This window comes from Nomascus leucogenys, chromosome 6 (assembly GCF_006542625.1).
Source record: "Nomascus leucogenys isolate Asia chromosome 6, Asia_NLE_v1, whole genome shotgun sequence".
NCBI lineage: Eukaryota > Metazoa > Chordata > Mammalia > Primates > Hylobatidae > Nomascus > Nomascus leucogenys.
This window is the reverse complement of record NC_044386.1, coordinates 99,712,317-99,726,138: the sequence shown is the minus strand read 5'-3', so window position 1 is coordinate 99,726,138 and position 13,822 is coordinate 99,712,317. Positions and strand designations below refer to the sequence as shown.

The window sequence follows — 13,822 nt, the reverse complement described above, 5'->3', positions numbered from 1 at the left end:
TGCAGTTATCTTCCCAATGTTCCTGCCCCCTTTTTCTGCACAGAGCTGTATCAGAACATGGCATCCTTGTCTGTCCCATCCAGTGGTTGTGGTGATCAATGTCATATTCTGTTAGGACCCCATCCCCTTGGCCACAGTTTACTGGTGTGTGAAGCTACATTGTTGGCTGTATTGTTACTCTGGCAGAGCTGTAGACTTCCCTATCCCACTGGTGTTAGACTTGGCCATGTGAATTACTCTGGCAGCAGCTTTAAGAGTTAGCCCATAGTTTCCTGTGTCTTCTCTTTTCATCTGCCATGAGACCAAAATGCTCCAGTTGTAAATTACTTCTTCCCAAGTAAAGTTCCCAACATGGAGCCAAGCCACAGCCAACCCACAATGGACATGAAGCACCTGCAAGAGGTAAACTCTGTTGTTGTAAGGTACTGAGATGTAGGAACTGTTTGTTACTACAGCATAACCCAGCCTATCCTGACTGATGCCCAGGGGAATTGATATTCTCCCAAGCTGGGTTAAGGAAGCCCTGGTCTGGAAATTTTAAACCTAAGGACCAAGAAAATTAATTTATTTGGGTGACTGAAGATGTTACATAAAACTCAGGTGACTGCCATATTTTCATGGACTGAGGAGGAGAGGACACCAGTGTAGAATTAAACAGATGAAACTGATGCCCAGACAGAAGCAGAAACAGGGAGTAGATGGAGAAGCCTTAGAGGTGATGATGACAGCAGTTCTTAGAGTAAATTGCATCTTGGTTCTTACTGTGCCTTCGTTGTCTTACTCTCTCTGGATTCTCTAAACCTTCAAGAGACTATGCCTTATTTTTTAAACCAGCGTAAGTTGTATTAAATAATTTCTGTATTTTGCAATTAGAACCCTAACCTATATATCCAACTTTACAGATGAGACACTAGTCATGGAGAATGGGTGGGACCTGCCCATGTTCTCGGCACCCCTTTTGATAGCAGCAAGATTCACTTGACATAGCCCAGTGCACGATCTTCATTCAGCCAGAGGCAGCAGGAGGTATATGGGGGATGCTTAGGGTTTACCTGCTGCTGGGAACTCCCATGATCCTCCAGGCTGATTCCTAGCCAGGCAGCTCAGCTGTCAGAATTTGAAGGGAGAAATAACAAGCTTGCAGAAAGCCTAGACTATCAAGACACTAAAGCATGGAATCATAAAATGGGAATTTCCCCCCAGGATTTTGTTTTCCTGTTTTTCTAAATATTTAAAAAACACAGCCAGGCACAGTGGCTCACGCCTGTAATCCCAGCACTTTGGGAGGCTGAGGCGGGCAGATCACGAGGTCAGGAGATAGAGACCATCCTGGCTAACAGGGTGCAACCCTGTCTCTACTAAAAATACAAAAAAATTAGCCGGGCGTGGTTGCAGGCGCCTGTAATCCCAGCTACTCGGGAGGCTGAGGCAGGAGAATGGCCTGAACCCAGGAGGCGGAGCTTGCAGTGAGCCGAGATCATGCAACTGCACTCCAGCCTGGGCGACAGAGAGAGTCTCCGTCAAAAAAACAAAAAAAAAAAAAAAAAAAACTATATATATATATATATATATATTCATAATACCAAAACCTAAGTCATTTAGCAAAGTACAGTGAAGAAAGTAAAAACTCTCCTGAAATCCCATCACTCAGAAAGAAAGGCTGTTAATATGCTAGTGATTATTCATCCAGATATTTCTCTCTGTCTATATGTATAAGCACATATAAATAGATTCAACGTTATGCAAATGGAATCATACAAGTATGTGGTTTTGAAATTTTCTTTTTTCACTTAACAATATGTTATAAATATCTTCTATGTCAGTAAGTACAGAATTATATTGTCATTTTTAACACCTATTTGGTATTCCACCCTATGGATGCACTTATTCTGGCATGCTATCATGGGATTCCATTCAGTACACAACATTGCATAACAGCTGAGAGTGTGGTCTCTGGAGCTACCACACCTTCCTTTAAATCCTAGTCCTCAATTTTCCAGCTGTAAGACCTTGGGAAAGTTGCTTGCCTCTCTGTGTGTTTTGTCTTCTGCAGAATGGAGATGCTAATAGTACTTTCTTACTCAGTGTTTCTGTTTTGTTTTGTTCTGATGATTAAACAAGTTAATACACAGGAAGTGTTTAGAATAATGCCTGCATCAGCCCAGCACTGTGGCTCATGCCAGTAATCCCAGCCCTTTGGGAGGCTAACCTAGGAGGATCGCTTGAGCTTAAGAGTTTGAGACCAGCCCAGGCAACATGGCAAAACCATGTCTCTACTAAAAACGAACAAACAAAACAAAACAAAACAAAAATTAGCCAGACGTGGTAGCATGCACCTGTAGTCCCAGCTACTTGGGAAGTTGAGGTGGAAGGATCGCTTGAGTCCAAGAGATCCAAGCTGCAGTAAACTGAGATCACACCACTGTACTCCAGCCTGGATGACAGAGGAAGACCCTGTCTCAAAAACAAAGAATAAAAAAGAATAATGCCTGCATCACACATCATAGTAAGTCTCATTGCATAGTATTATGATTTAATTATATTTCAATAACTAATCCCCTATTGACAGATATTTGGGTTGTTTCCAATTTTCTACTATTCTAAATTATTTCTGCAAAGCCACAAACATCTGCTATGTATATTTTGTCCACTTGTCTAATGATGTCTTTACGTAAGTTCTTGAAAATGAATTTGCTTGTACATAAAGTATTCAATTTGATATTTGTCCTCAAACTGCTTTCTAGAAATATTGTACTAAATTACATTCTCATAAACACTGAGAGAGAGTGCCCATTTTTCCAGACCCTTCGGCAGCACTGGATTTGTTCAATATTTTAAAATTTGCCAGCTAGTAGGTAAAAAGTACAACTTCCTGAATTTTTTATTTGCATTTATTTCACTGCTAGAGAGGACAGTTTTTTTTTCTCTTGTTTGGGACATTTATATTTCTTTTTTTGTGAACTGGCTGCTCATCTCTTTTATTCTTTGTTCTATTGTGGTGATCATCTTTTTTAAAAAATGATTATAAGCGTTCTTTGTAAGATATCTACATTAAAATGTTGCTGTTATGTTAGGGCTGCCAGATTAAAATGCAGGACATCAAGTTAAATTTGACTTTCAGACAAATGATGAATGGGACATAATCATACTAAAAAATTATTCATAGTCTATCTGAAATTCAAATTCAACCAGGTTTATATCTCTGTTTGTTAAACTTAGTAACCCCATCTCATATGGATAGAAAATATTTTTCCAGTTTGTTGTTTATTTTTGAATTCTGTTTACGGTGTCTTTTTCCATGAAGACGTTTCTTTGGATCTTTTATAATCATATATATCAGTCTTTTCCTTTATGGTTTTATGATATATTTAGAAAGGCTTTCAGAATTCTAGGTTTATGACGACTTTCATATATATATATTCATCTAATTATTTTTTGACTTCAGTTTTTTATGTTCAATTTATGATGGATCTGGAGTTTGTTTTGGTCTGGGCAACTAGGTAGAAAATGAGATTCCCCACACTTTCACTAATGACTATCTAGTTATTCCAATATCATTTATTTAAACATCTATCTATCTGGGCCAGGCGCGGTGACTCACGCCTGTCATCCCAGCACTTTGGGAGGCAGAGGTGGGTAGATCGCCTGAAGTCAGGAGTTCAAGACCAGCCTGGCCAACATGGTGAAACCCTGTATCTAACAAAAATTTGCCGGGTGTGGTGGTGCACGCCTGTAATCCCAACTACTTGGGAGGCTGAGGAAGGAGAACTGCTTGAACACAGGAGGCAGAGGGTTGCAGTGAGCCGAGATCGTGCCATTGCACTCCAGCCTGGGCAACAAGAGCAAAACTCCATCTCAAAAATAAAATAAAATAAAATAAAAACTATCTATCTGATTAACATGAAGTGCCACCTTAAACACCACTGTTTCTCATGTACTTCTAATTCTGGGCTCTTCATCCCATTCCATTGAACAGTCATGTCCGGACCAGTAATGTGCTGGTTTTTGCTTTGTGACAGAGGCGGTGTCATGTGATGGGGTTGAAGCACATAGATGCATAGTTTTTGCAGGCAGAACACCTGCATCAAACCTCTGATCCCCTACTCCTACTTGTGTGACCTTGGGTGTGATACTTACACTTTTGGGCTTCCATTTCCTATCTGAAAATGGCAGCAGTATCAGTACCTGCATCATAGGGTTGTTGTGATGAATAAAATGCATTAATCCACGTAGAGCACTTCCTTAAATAGTAAGCACTCAAATAATGTATTTTATTTATTCATTTATGCATGCAAGCATTTCTTCATTTTAATATCCAGCAGGGCTAACTTCCCTTATGCTCTTCGTTATCAACATTTTGTTGCCTGTTCTCTTTATTCTTCCACATGACACTGAGAAACATGTCAAGTTAAAATGAAAATTCTACCTGGAATTTGATAGAGATGGCATTTAATTGACAGATAAAGAGGACATGATGGGATTACAATGTTTACTTCTTCTTGTCCAAGAATAAGGCGTGTGTCATAATAGATTCAAGTCTTCTCTAGTCCCCAAGTAGAGAAGGTTGTTTTTGCGTTTTTTTTTTTTTTCACACTTCAGGATAAGTTTATTTTTCCTAGCTACGGTGGCTTGGCTATTAGTGAGAATGGGATTTTTTATTTGCCTTTCAAAATGGTTAGTAAGTGCACAAGAACACTGTTAATTTGGTATGTTTATTTTGTAGCCTGCCAATTCCTTGGAAAGGCTGTTATTTCAACAATCTTCAGTTCGCACTTTCCAACTACACAATCATATCCGCTGCAAATAGTAATCATTTTTCTCACGCTTCACATATATATAATATATATACATATATACACACATATAGAATATACATTTTTTAACAAAGGCACAACTTCAGTATTTTTACACCTTATTTCCTTCTCTTGTCTAATTGCATTGACCAGACGTCCCAAACCGGCCCCCTGCTTTTGCCCCTAACTTTAATGGAAATGTTAGGCTTACTATTAAGCAAACTGCAGGAGAAGGCTTTGAGAGGGTTTTGTTGCCGTTGTTGTTTGGGGGGATTGTTTTTTTTAACTGTAAAGGGAATATCTGAAGAAAATGCATTTGAATAGCATATTGGAACAGCCCAGATTGGTTTGTGCGCCTGCAAGGAGCTCTTGGGTCCCCTCCCCTCGCTGCCAACGCTCTGCCCCGGGGGCTGAAGTTTCTCTCTGCGTTTCCGCTTGAACAGCGTCCAGCTGCCTCGCCTTTAAAATGCCAGGGCGGCCGCGGCTCCGCTCAGAGCCCCCTCTCGGCTGCTGGCCCGGGCTCGCCCGCGCCGCCGGGGCTCTGACTCAGCCGCAGCCCGGCCGCTCCCGCCAAGCCGGGCCTGGGCAGCGCCCCCCGGGCCCCGCGCGCCCGCTCCCCCGGCACCGGGAAACGGCGTAGCCAGCGATCCGCGGTCGCCCTGGGCTCGGCGCCGGCCCAGCCAGGACCCCGGGAGCGCACGGGACGGGCCTCGCCAGGTAAGGACCGCGGGAGCATCCCGGGACCCGCCGCCGCGGCGCCTGCGGGGCTGGAGCGCAGCATCGTCGGTGCCGCCGGGGCGTCGCGCGGGTCACCGGCCGCAGGCGGAGGATCTGCTCGCTGAAGTCGGGCCGAGCCCTGCCGCGGCCGCGAGGGGACCCGCGTGGACACTGGGACCGATCCCCTCCTCGGCGGCACTGCGCCCCGGGTGCGCCTCGGTCGGCGGGGAGGGCCGGACCCGCGCGGCAGGTGACAGTAGCCTCGGGAGCCGCACGGGCGCCGCGTCGCAGCGGCCGGAGTTCCACTGCGGGGCTCGGGGCTCAGAAACCCGGAGAGTGTGGTGCTGTGCTCAGGCACCCTCGCTGTTCTGAGCCTCACCTCCCCATTCGGGGATCCTCGGCCTCTCTGCCATTGAGGGGTTTGGGGAGTGTGAGTTGAAACTGAATCAAAGTTACAAAGTCCTTCTCGTCAAGTTCAGTGCCTAAAATTCCGTCTCCTGTGGCTGACAGTCACATAGAACAGATTTTTTCTCAATGTAACTGGTGAAGGTCAGCACGGATGTAACTTCTAGGAAAAGTTCTGTTGGTGGCAGCCTTTCTAAAGAAATGTCAAGTCTCCGTTGTATTTTGTTCTCATCTGTGGCAAAAACCCTAATCCACGCTTTCATATATTTTTCCGTATCAGTGGAGACGTGGAGAATGATCCTGGGTTCTAATGTTGTGGGGAATGTATTATGGAGCCGAATTTGGTAAGAGTCTCCATGCCCGCAGCAAAAGTTCTGGAAAGGAACCTGTTAGAAAATCCAAGCTGATGCACCTCTTCACCAGGTGTGCAATAGGGCCACAGTGGCCTGTCAGGATGTGGCTCGGGACCCAGGAAAAAAGCTCCATCGAAGCCTGTGCTGCCTTCGTGGGGAGAAGTCCCATTCTAACCCACTCGTGCATCCACCGGCAGGTTCTTCTCAGTCCTCCTCTGATTCTAATCAGAGGATTCAAGTTTCTGGATTAACACTGTGATACAATCTTACCCTTTTCCATAAAATATATATCCAGTGAACTAGGGGATCTAGTTCCGAGGGTCTGGAGTTGAAGTCTTCTATACTTCCCTCACCCTCATTAAGCCACATCTTGAGAGGAACTGTAGTAATCTGATCTGTGGTCTTTGCGAACCTGCAAAGTGTGTTTAAGACCTCATAAAGCCAAACATTCAAGGCTTTAAAGGTGATTTATAGATTAGATGTTGATTAAGGCTACCTTTTCAGGGATGGCTCAGCATAAGATACGTAACAGCTTTGAGGAGGCATTAGGGAGGAAAAGCAAAACCTTACGTCCTTGGGAAAACTGTTCTGAAACTAATGACTTTACATTTGTCCAAAAGAGAAATTGTGGGTAAGCTGTTTATTTATTCTGTGTAATCATTGCATTCATATATTCTTGTTTCAAAGGATTAATTTCCCAATCAGTTTTCCCATGATTTTTGAACAGCATGCAAGTAATGAATGCATAGAGCATAATGTGTCTCTAACCCAAATACATGTGGAAAATTATAGCAAATTTCTCGCCATTACATATTTAAGATGCAGATTTAAAATAAAGTTATGGCAGAATAGGAGTTGTTTAAAAAATAATATGAACTTTAATTGGCCTGAAAAAAAAAAACTAGCTCAACTAGAAGTTCAATTGCTGCTTGCTTATAAATTGTGATTTACAGAATTGCGTGTATCTTTCCAGTTTCTTTCCTTACAGGGTTAATGAAAGAGGCAGCCATTCTGAATATACCGCCTTGCTAGTTAATCTTTCTCCAACAAATATTTACACTACCAGGGCACACTATTATAGCACAGACTCAAAATCTGCAACCCTAAAGTAGTTTGTGTGTAGTATTGCCCAAATTCAATACTATTTTCATGACTTAAATAGAAAATGAAATGATATCAAGGAAAATGTCCTTAAAGTATCCTGTCTTGCCATAATAGAAAGAACAGTGTTTATAAAACTGACATGGTTCCAAGACTGAGGTTAACGCTCCTAATAAGTTCTGATGTAGAAGAAGACCATAATGACTCTGAATTTTGGCATTGAAGGCTCTGGAACCGGTCCGCGTCTGCAAATTTTTTAGATAGCTTAAGTTTGCTATTAAAAGTGACAACATTTAGAACTGTTTGGGATGGAAATATTTCTTTTTTTTTTTTTTTTTTTTGAGACGGAATTTCACTCTTGTTGCCCAGGCTGGAGTGCAATGGCACGATCTCGGCTCACCACAACCTCCGCCTCCCAGGTTCAAGCGATTCTCCTGCCTCAGCCTCCCTAGTAGCTGGGATTATAGGCATGTGCCACCACGCCTGGCTAATTTTTGTATTTTTAGTAGAGACGGTGTTTGTCCATGTTGGCCAGGCTGGTCTCAAACTCCCGACCTCAGGTGATCCACCCGCCTCGGCCTCCCAAAGTGCTAGGATTACAGGCGTGAGCCACCGCACCCGGCTGGGATGGAAATATTTCTAAAGCACATTACATGCTTCCTACAATCAGAGAGTCAGCGAATGGGAATTTGTGTGTTTCCTGACAACTCAAGATCAGCACTGTGAATATCAGTTGCCTTGTGGACAGCAGGGGAGAAGAACACTGGCATTTGTGGGGGACAGATCAGTGTTTAGTCCTGGCTCTGCCACTAAGTCAGATGACCTTAAGCAAGCCACCTTTTTGTCTTCAGTTCTTATTTGTAAAACCCCAGAATCATCAATACCTAAAAGTCAGTTCCATTTATTAAGCACTTAGTATATACTAAGCATTTTATATATTCCATCATTTAATTCTCAGGTTTATTATCCCCATTTTCCTGACAAGGAAATTAATGATCAGAGAAGCAACTTGAATTACCCAAGGTTAAATGAGGTAGGAAAACTGGGATTCTGAGTAGGGGTCACCTGGTTTTGAAGCCTGCGTTCTTCTCACCTATGTTGAACGTACGGTATGGGGTTGCTCAGAGAAAAATATCTTTGATATAAAGTGAGCACTCAAAAAAATGTAGCTACACTTAACTTATGATGACCAGTTGCACTGAGTGAGGATAAAGCGAGATAAGTCATGTTTTGGGCCTGCAGTGTGGCCCCTCTGGAAGTCATCACAGCTGTGTCAGTTATCCCCTGGAACCTCCATGCCTCTGAGACTCAGCTTCCCTGTTTATGATTTAGGGAAGCATTGCCTTCCTTGCTGGATTGCTGTGGGACTTGTAGTTGATGTATGTGACAGCCTGGCACCTAATAGGTGTTTCACAAACAGTCCTTGTAAACCATTCCCTTCCATACTCTGTTCCTTTTGCTTCATCATGGGCCTCAGTGCTCTGTAGATTTCTGTAATCTACACATCCTCAAACACATGCCTCTAGGGCTGGACATTCCCAGAAGGGTCCCTGCTGTGCCCCAGTGACTTGATGCTTCAAGTCCCCCCAGGTGAAGGCCCCTGGGAAAACACACTCAGAGGGAAACACACGAAAACAGTATCATGGATGGGAAGGATTAGGTTGGGATCCCTAACCCCAGAATCCCAGCCCATCACTCACCCCTAGAGCCACAGGCTTCTAAGAGGCCCCTGCAGCACAGAGGCTTCTACACACATGAGCATCCTCTGGTGTTTCTGTGGCTGTGACCTCAGGCCCCTTTGCTGGTACCCTGACCGCTTGCCAGCCCAGTTCTGCTTTTAGCCCTCACTCAAGGTCCAGTCTGAAAGCAGAACAAGTGCCTCCCTGATCCTCTACTCAGGGCCACATCATCACCCTGGCCCTCAAGTTGTTACGACTCATGTGGCAAGGACAGGCCCAGACAGGGACCTTTCTCATTTAAACTAGAGCCCTCAGATTTTCCCGTTGACAGAAAATGTGACCCTGGGGTCTCAGTAAATGACCTCAAGGCACAGATTTCATATTCAATACGAAGTTTATGCTCTGTCTTTATGGGAATTTTGTATCCTTCCTCTAAAAGATCTGACTCCTAGTGCCCTTGTCCCATTAGAATCCCACAGACCCCAAAATTGCATTCTATCCCTGTCCTTAGGATGGCGTGATGGAAAAGAGCTGAGTTCCCCTGAGACTGGAGTAGGGTCAGAAAGACAGGGAATTGAGGCTGGGCACAGTGGCTCAGCACTTTCAGAGGCCAAAGCAAGAGAATCGCTTGAAGCCAGGAGTTTGAGACCAGCCTAGGCAACAGAGTGAGACCTTATCTCCACAGAAAAAATTTTAAAAATTAGCCAGGCATGGTGGTATGCCTGTAGTCCCAGCTACTTGGGAAGCTGAGGCAGGAGGATCACTTGAGCCCAGGAGTTCAAGGCTGCAGTGAACTGTGATTGCACCACTATACTCCAGCCTGGACAACATAGTGAGACCCTGTCTCTACCAAATTAAAAACAAAAATCAAAAAAAGAAAGAAAGGGAACTGTGCTGCCACTCCTGCAACCCAGCCTGGTGGCAGAGGTGGGTAATTGAAATACAATGTTCTTTCCATAGACATGAATCTCCATGCCCAGGTGGTTACCACAAGTTGACCAGAGGTAGCAGGCATACTGACACCTGTTTGTTATTTAGAGGCTGATATCATTAATAGCTGACAAGTGGCCTGACACTGCATGGCCTTTATCATCACATCCAGTTCCCTCCGGATACCCTGACTTCTTGGCTCAGACAGAGCTCCCTGTGTTCTAGAAAACTGCAAATAAATGGCATACATTTGTCACACCTCCCTCTCTTGCCTAGAGCAGACATTGCTAATCAATCATGATATTCTTTCCCATGGAGCCAGAACGAGGCCTCAGAATCCTTTTCTACAACTGCCTGGAGTTGGCTTAGGAAATGGTATCTAGTTATGTACTGTAGACAATGGGGAGACATTGAGGAGTTTTAAGCCAGGAAAGTAATGTGGTGGCAAAACTCCTGAAAGTGTTTCCCTAATGTACCTTTCTTTCTCTCCTTACCCTTTCCGCTGCCTCTCCTATAAGTCATAGGAACATCTATAGAAATGACCCCTGTGCAGGCAAACCTGCCCCAAGATTCCCCACATCAGTTGCAGGCTATCTGGATGCTAGACATGAGAGAACATGTCTGTGCCCAGATTGGGCTGCCTGCATCGAATCAGGTATGACTTGTATGACCAGGACATCAAAAACAATGAGACTTTAGACTTGGTTCATTTGTATGTGAGAGGGCATAGTCTAGGCTGGCACAGCAATGAGGCTCCATGCACGGGAACAGCCACAAGTCTCAGGTCCCTGGAGGGCATGGGAGGGCATCCTCTCCATCCAGAGTAGGCTGTTCAGCTCCCAAGATGACCCTTCTCTGGGAAGATAAGTCTGGTGCCCTCTACGATAGCTGATGTTTCAGAGGGGTGCACTTTTTCACTAGGTCAATTGACTTGACAAATTGCCATTATAGATTCAGCTCCCAAGAAGTGACTTGGGTTCCATCAGCATTAATGGTATGGCAGAATGTTCGGTGATAGTCAAAGCGTGTTCCCTTTCCCTGGGCCCCAGTTAAAATGTTAATATATTCATTCTCAGTGTGTGCAGAAGAATAGAGAAAAGTTGCTACCTTTAGGAAACTAAAACTGTGAAATCCTGCCTCTCCCTGGTGGCCACATTTCCATGTGAACAAGGAAATTATTGTTAATCAATATGCATGCCCAGTGAAATCTAACTCTCCTAAAATGTGTCTTCTTGTTCAGCAGTTTTTCTGGTTTCTGAGGATACTCCTCAGAAAGATAATGGGTTTGTATGTTAGTGTGAGGAGGGTGGATTCGAGTGTTCCAAGGGTCAGATCTCAACCTATGATTAAATTCCTGCCTTACCACTCCCACTCTCCACCCTCCCCAGGAGCACCCAACGCCTGCAATTCAGAAGAGGCGTTCTTCATCTGTAATTCCAAGGAGGGGACTTCTGCCTCCACTGGAGACCAGCAACAAAGCCTTTTACTTTAACCCTTTGACTATTCACACAAGACAAAAGGCACCCCTCTTAGGGGTGAAACTATGCACCTCAGAAGCATAGTTGATGGGGATGGGGGACAATTTAAGGAAGCTCCTACATGTGGAATGTTGCTAAGGTGGTGGAAGGATGGGGAAGGGAGAGATCTAGTCGTCAATACCTTAGCAGTTGGACTCACAAATTATGGAGCCTTGGAGATATTCTCTTAGGGGAGCATGGGGACCTCCTGGTGTCACATTCACCTGACCTGGCTTCAAATCTTCACTCCACCACTTCCAGCTGCGAGACCACAGACACATCACCCCACTTCTTTGAGCCTCGATTTTCTCATGGGTAAAATGGAAAGAGGAATATTGACCTCCTAAGTTTTAAGACAGGCTGACAGAGGAGACTATATGAAATTAACCAGTACCGTGCTTGTCACACAGCAGGCCTGGGAAAATGTATGTGACATCTGAATCCGACTGTGAGGACAAGCCTTTCAGTGTAAGTGGGCAGCAGAGAAACGACCAAAGAACCAACTGTAAGGCTCATTGTAAAATGCAGATTCAGGGACCCAACTTCAGACCCCTGAACTGGAACTTCCTGGCAAAGAGCTGGTAACAGACATTTTTAAACAAACTCTATGAGAGATTATTAGGCACGATAAACATTAGAGTCTAAAATCTGAGAATCACTGACCCAGCTTGGGCAAATTAGCACAGTTTGCATACTTGCTTGACTCAAACTCCAAATCCCCCAAAGTCCACAGTTCATTTTGCTTGGGCTGAAAAATGAATGCCCTCTTTCTCCTTCTAAACATAGAGAGACACACATTAACTCCCACAACGGGTTTCACACAAGGGCACTTCATAATTTCCTGCTTCCACCAATGTCATGACGCAGTCGGCTGTCAGCACTGCCAGTAGCCAAAGCTTCCCTGTCTAGGCTCACGTGGCTCCGATCTTCATCATACCAGCCCTGGAAAATCACAAAAGGATAAACAGCAAAGCCCAGATCTGATGCCAGGGTGACTTTTAACCATGATTCTTCCACAACAAAAGTCCATAATTACTCCAATTTCAATCTATACACTAGGAAGTTTCTCTCTATTCTTATTTGATCTCATAGTATTGTTTCCACTTTTATACAAATTGAACTTTGGAATTTCAGAAAATTTGCTTCTTTGGAGGACAAAGATTTTAGTAGCTTAACAGCTGAGTCCTTTGAATTCAGAGCAAGAAATGTTTACCATGTATTTTTTAAATGTACTTTTTGGGGGGAAAATGTTTTTCTCATTGTACAAGTCATAGATGTGCTAGGTGGAAGTTTTGGAATACTGAAAATTATAAAAGAAGAAAATGAAAACTACCTATGATCTCAGACACATAATTACCATGTTAGTATTTCCTCCAGTTTTGTCTCCCTGGTGTTTTTCTGGTGGTGGTGTTGATTTGATTTTCATTACAAAAGTGGAATCTGCGAGAATGACACCTAATAAATTGTGTTCATGAGGCTTGTGGCGTTGGGGGTTGTCCATCAGTAGCATGGGGCCTGACCAGGGAAGATCTTGGAGAGAATGGAGTTTGATGAGGCTTTGAACAACGAACAGATTTGGGCAGAGAGGTAGGCAGGTGGCATTTCACAGGGAGAGGGTGGTGGCAGAAAGGGGTGGGAAGGGTGAGAGCCTCAGAGTGGTTTTTTTTTTTTTAATATTAATGCCATTTATTTCTGAATTTTGAAGTTACAAGTAGTTGTATTTTTTCTTTTTTTATTATTATTATACTTTAGGTTTCAGGGTACATGTGCACAATGTGCAGGTTTGTTACATATGTATCCATGTGCCGTGTCCACAAGTTCCTTGATAATCAATCCGTGAAGAGGTGGAGTCCATGCCCCCTGTCCTTGAAACTGAGTGGGCCTCTGTGGCTGCCTCAATGTATAAAATGAGGTGGAAGTGATGTTGTATGACTTCAAGCCTGGGATAGAAAAGGCCACATGGCTTCTGCCAGGCTCTCTTGGGACACCTGCTCTGGGAGCCTTGGGCCACCATATCAGGAGCCAGCTGTCCCAACCAGGATCTGAAGACAGAATAGAGCTCCACGCAAGAGTTGCCCAGCTGAACCCAGTCACCCTCCAGATTTGAGGGCATTCATTTTTCTGCCCAGGCAAAATAAATAATTGTTAGTGATTTATGAATAAAGAACCATCTCTTCGGGAACAGTATTTACATCAGTCTCGATGTAAACACAAGCTTGCTACTGGCAATGTGCCCGGTGAGGCTGATTGGGGCAGAACCTAGCAGTCTTGATGCCTGCAGCACTGAGAGGTATCAGAGGCCCCAAACTGTTCAGCTATGAGCTGTT

The 13,822-nt window shown here is 44.1% G+C and overlaps 1 protein-coding gene across 1 annotated transcript in view; it reads left to right on the top strand.

Annotated features, from left to right (window-relative positions):
- The first annotated feature begins 5,237 nt into the window (after window positions 1-5,237).
- The window catches only part of CTXND1 (cortexin domain containing 1), a 57,221-nt gene continuing 48,636 nt past the window's right edge, over window positions 5,238-13,822 (top strand). Inside the window, exon 1 of the mRNA XM_030814891.1 lies at window positions 5,238-5,510. The gene's annotated coding sequence lies outside the window, so the exon portion shown is untranslated. The remainder of the gene's footprint in view (window positions 5,511-13,822) is intronic.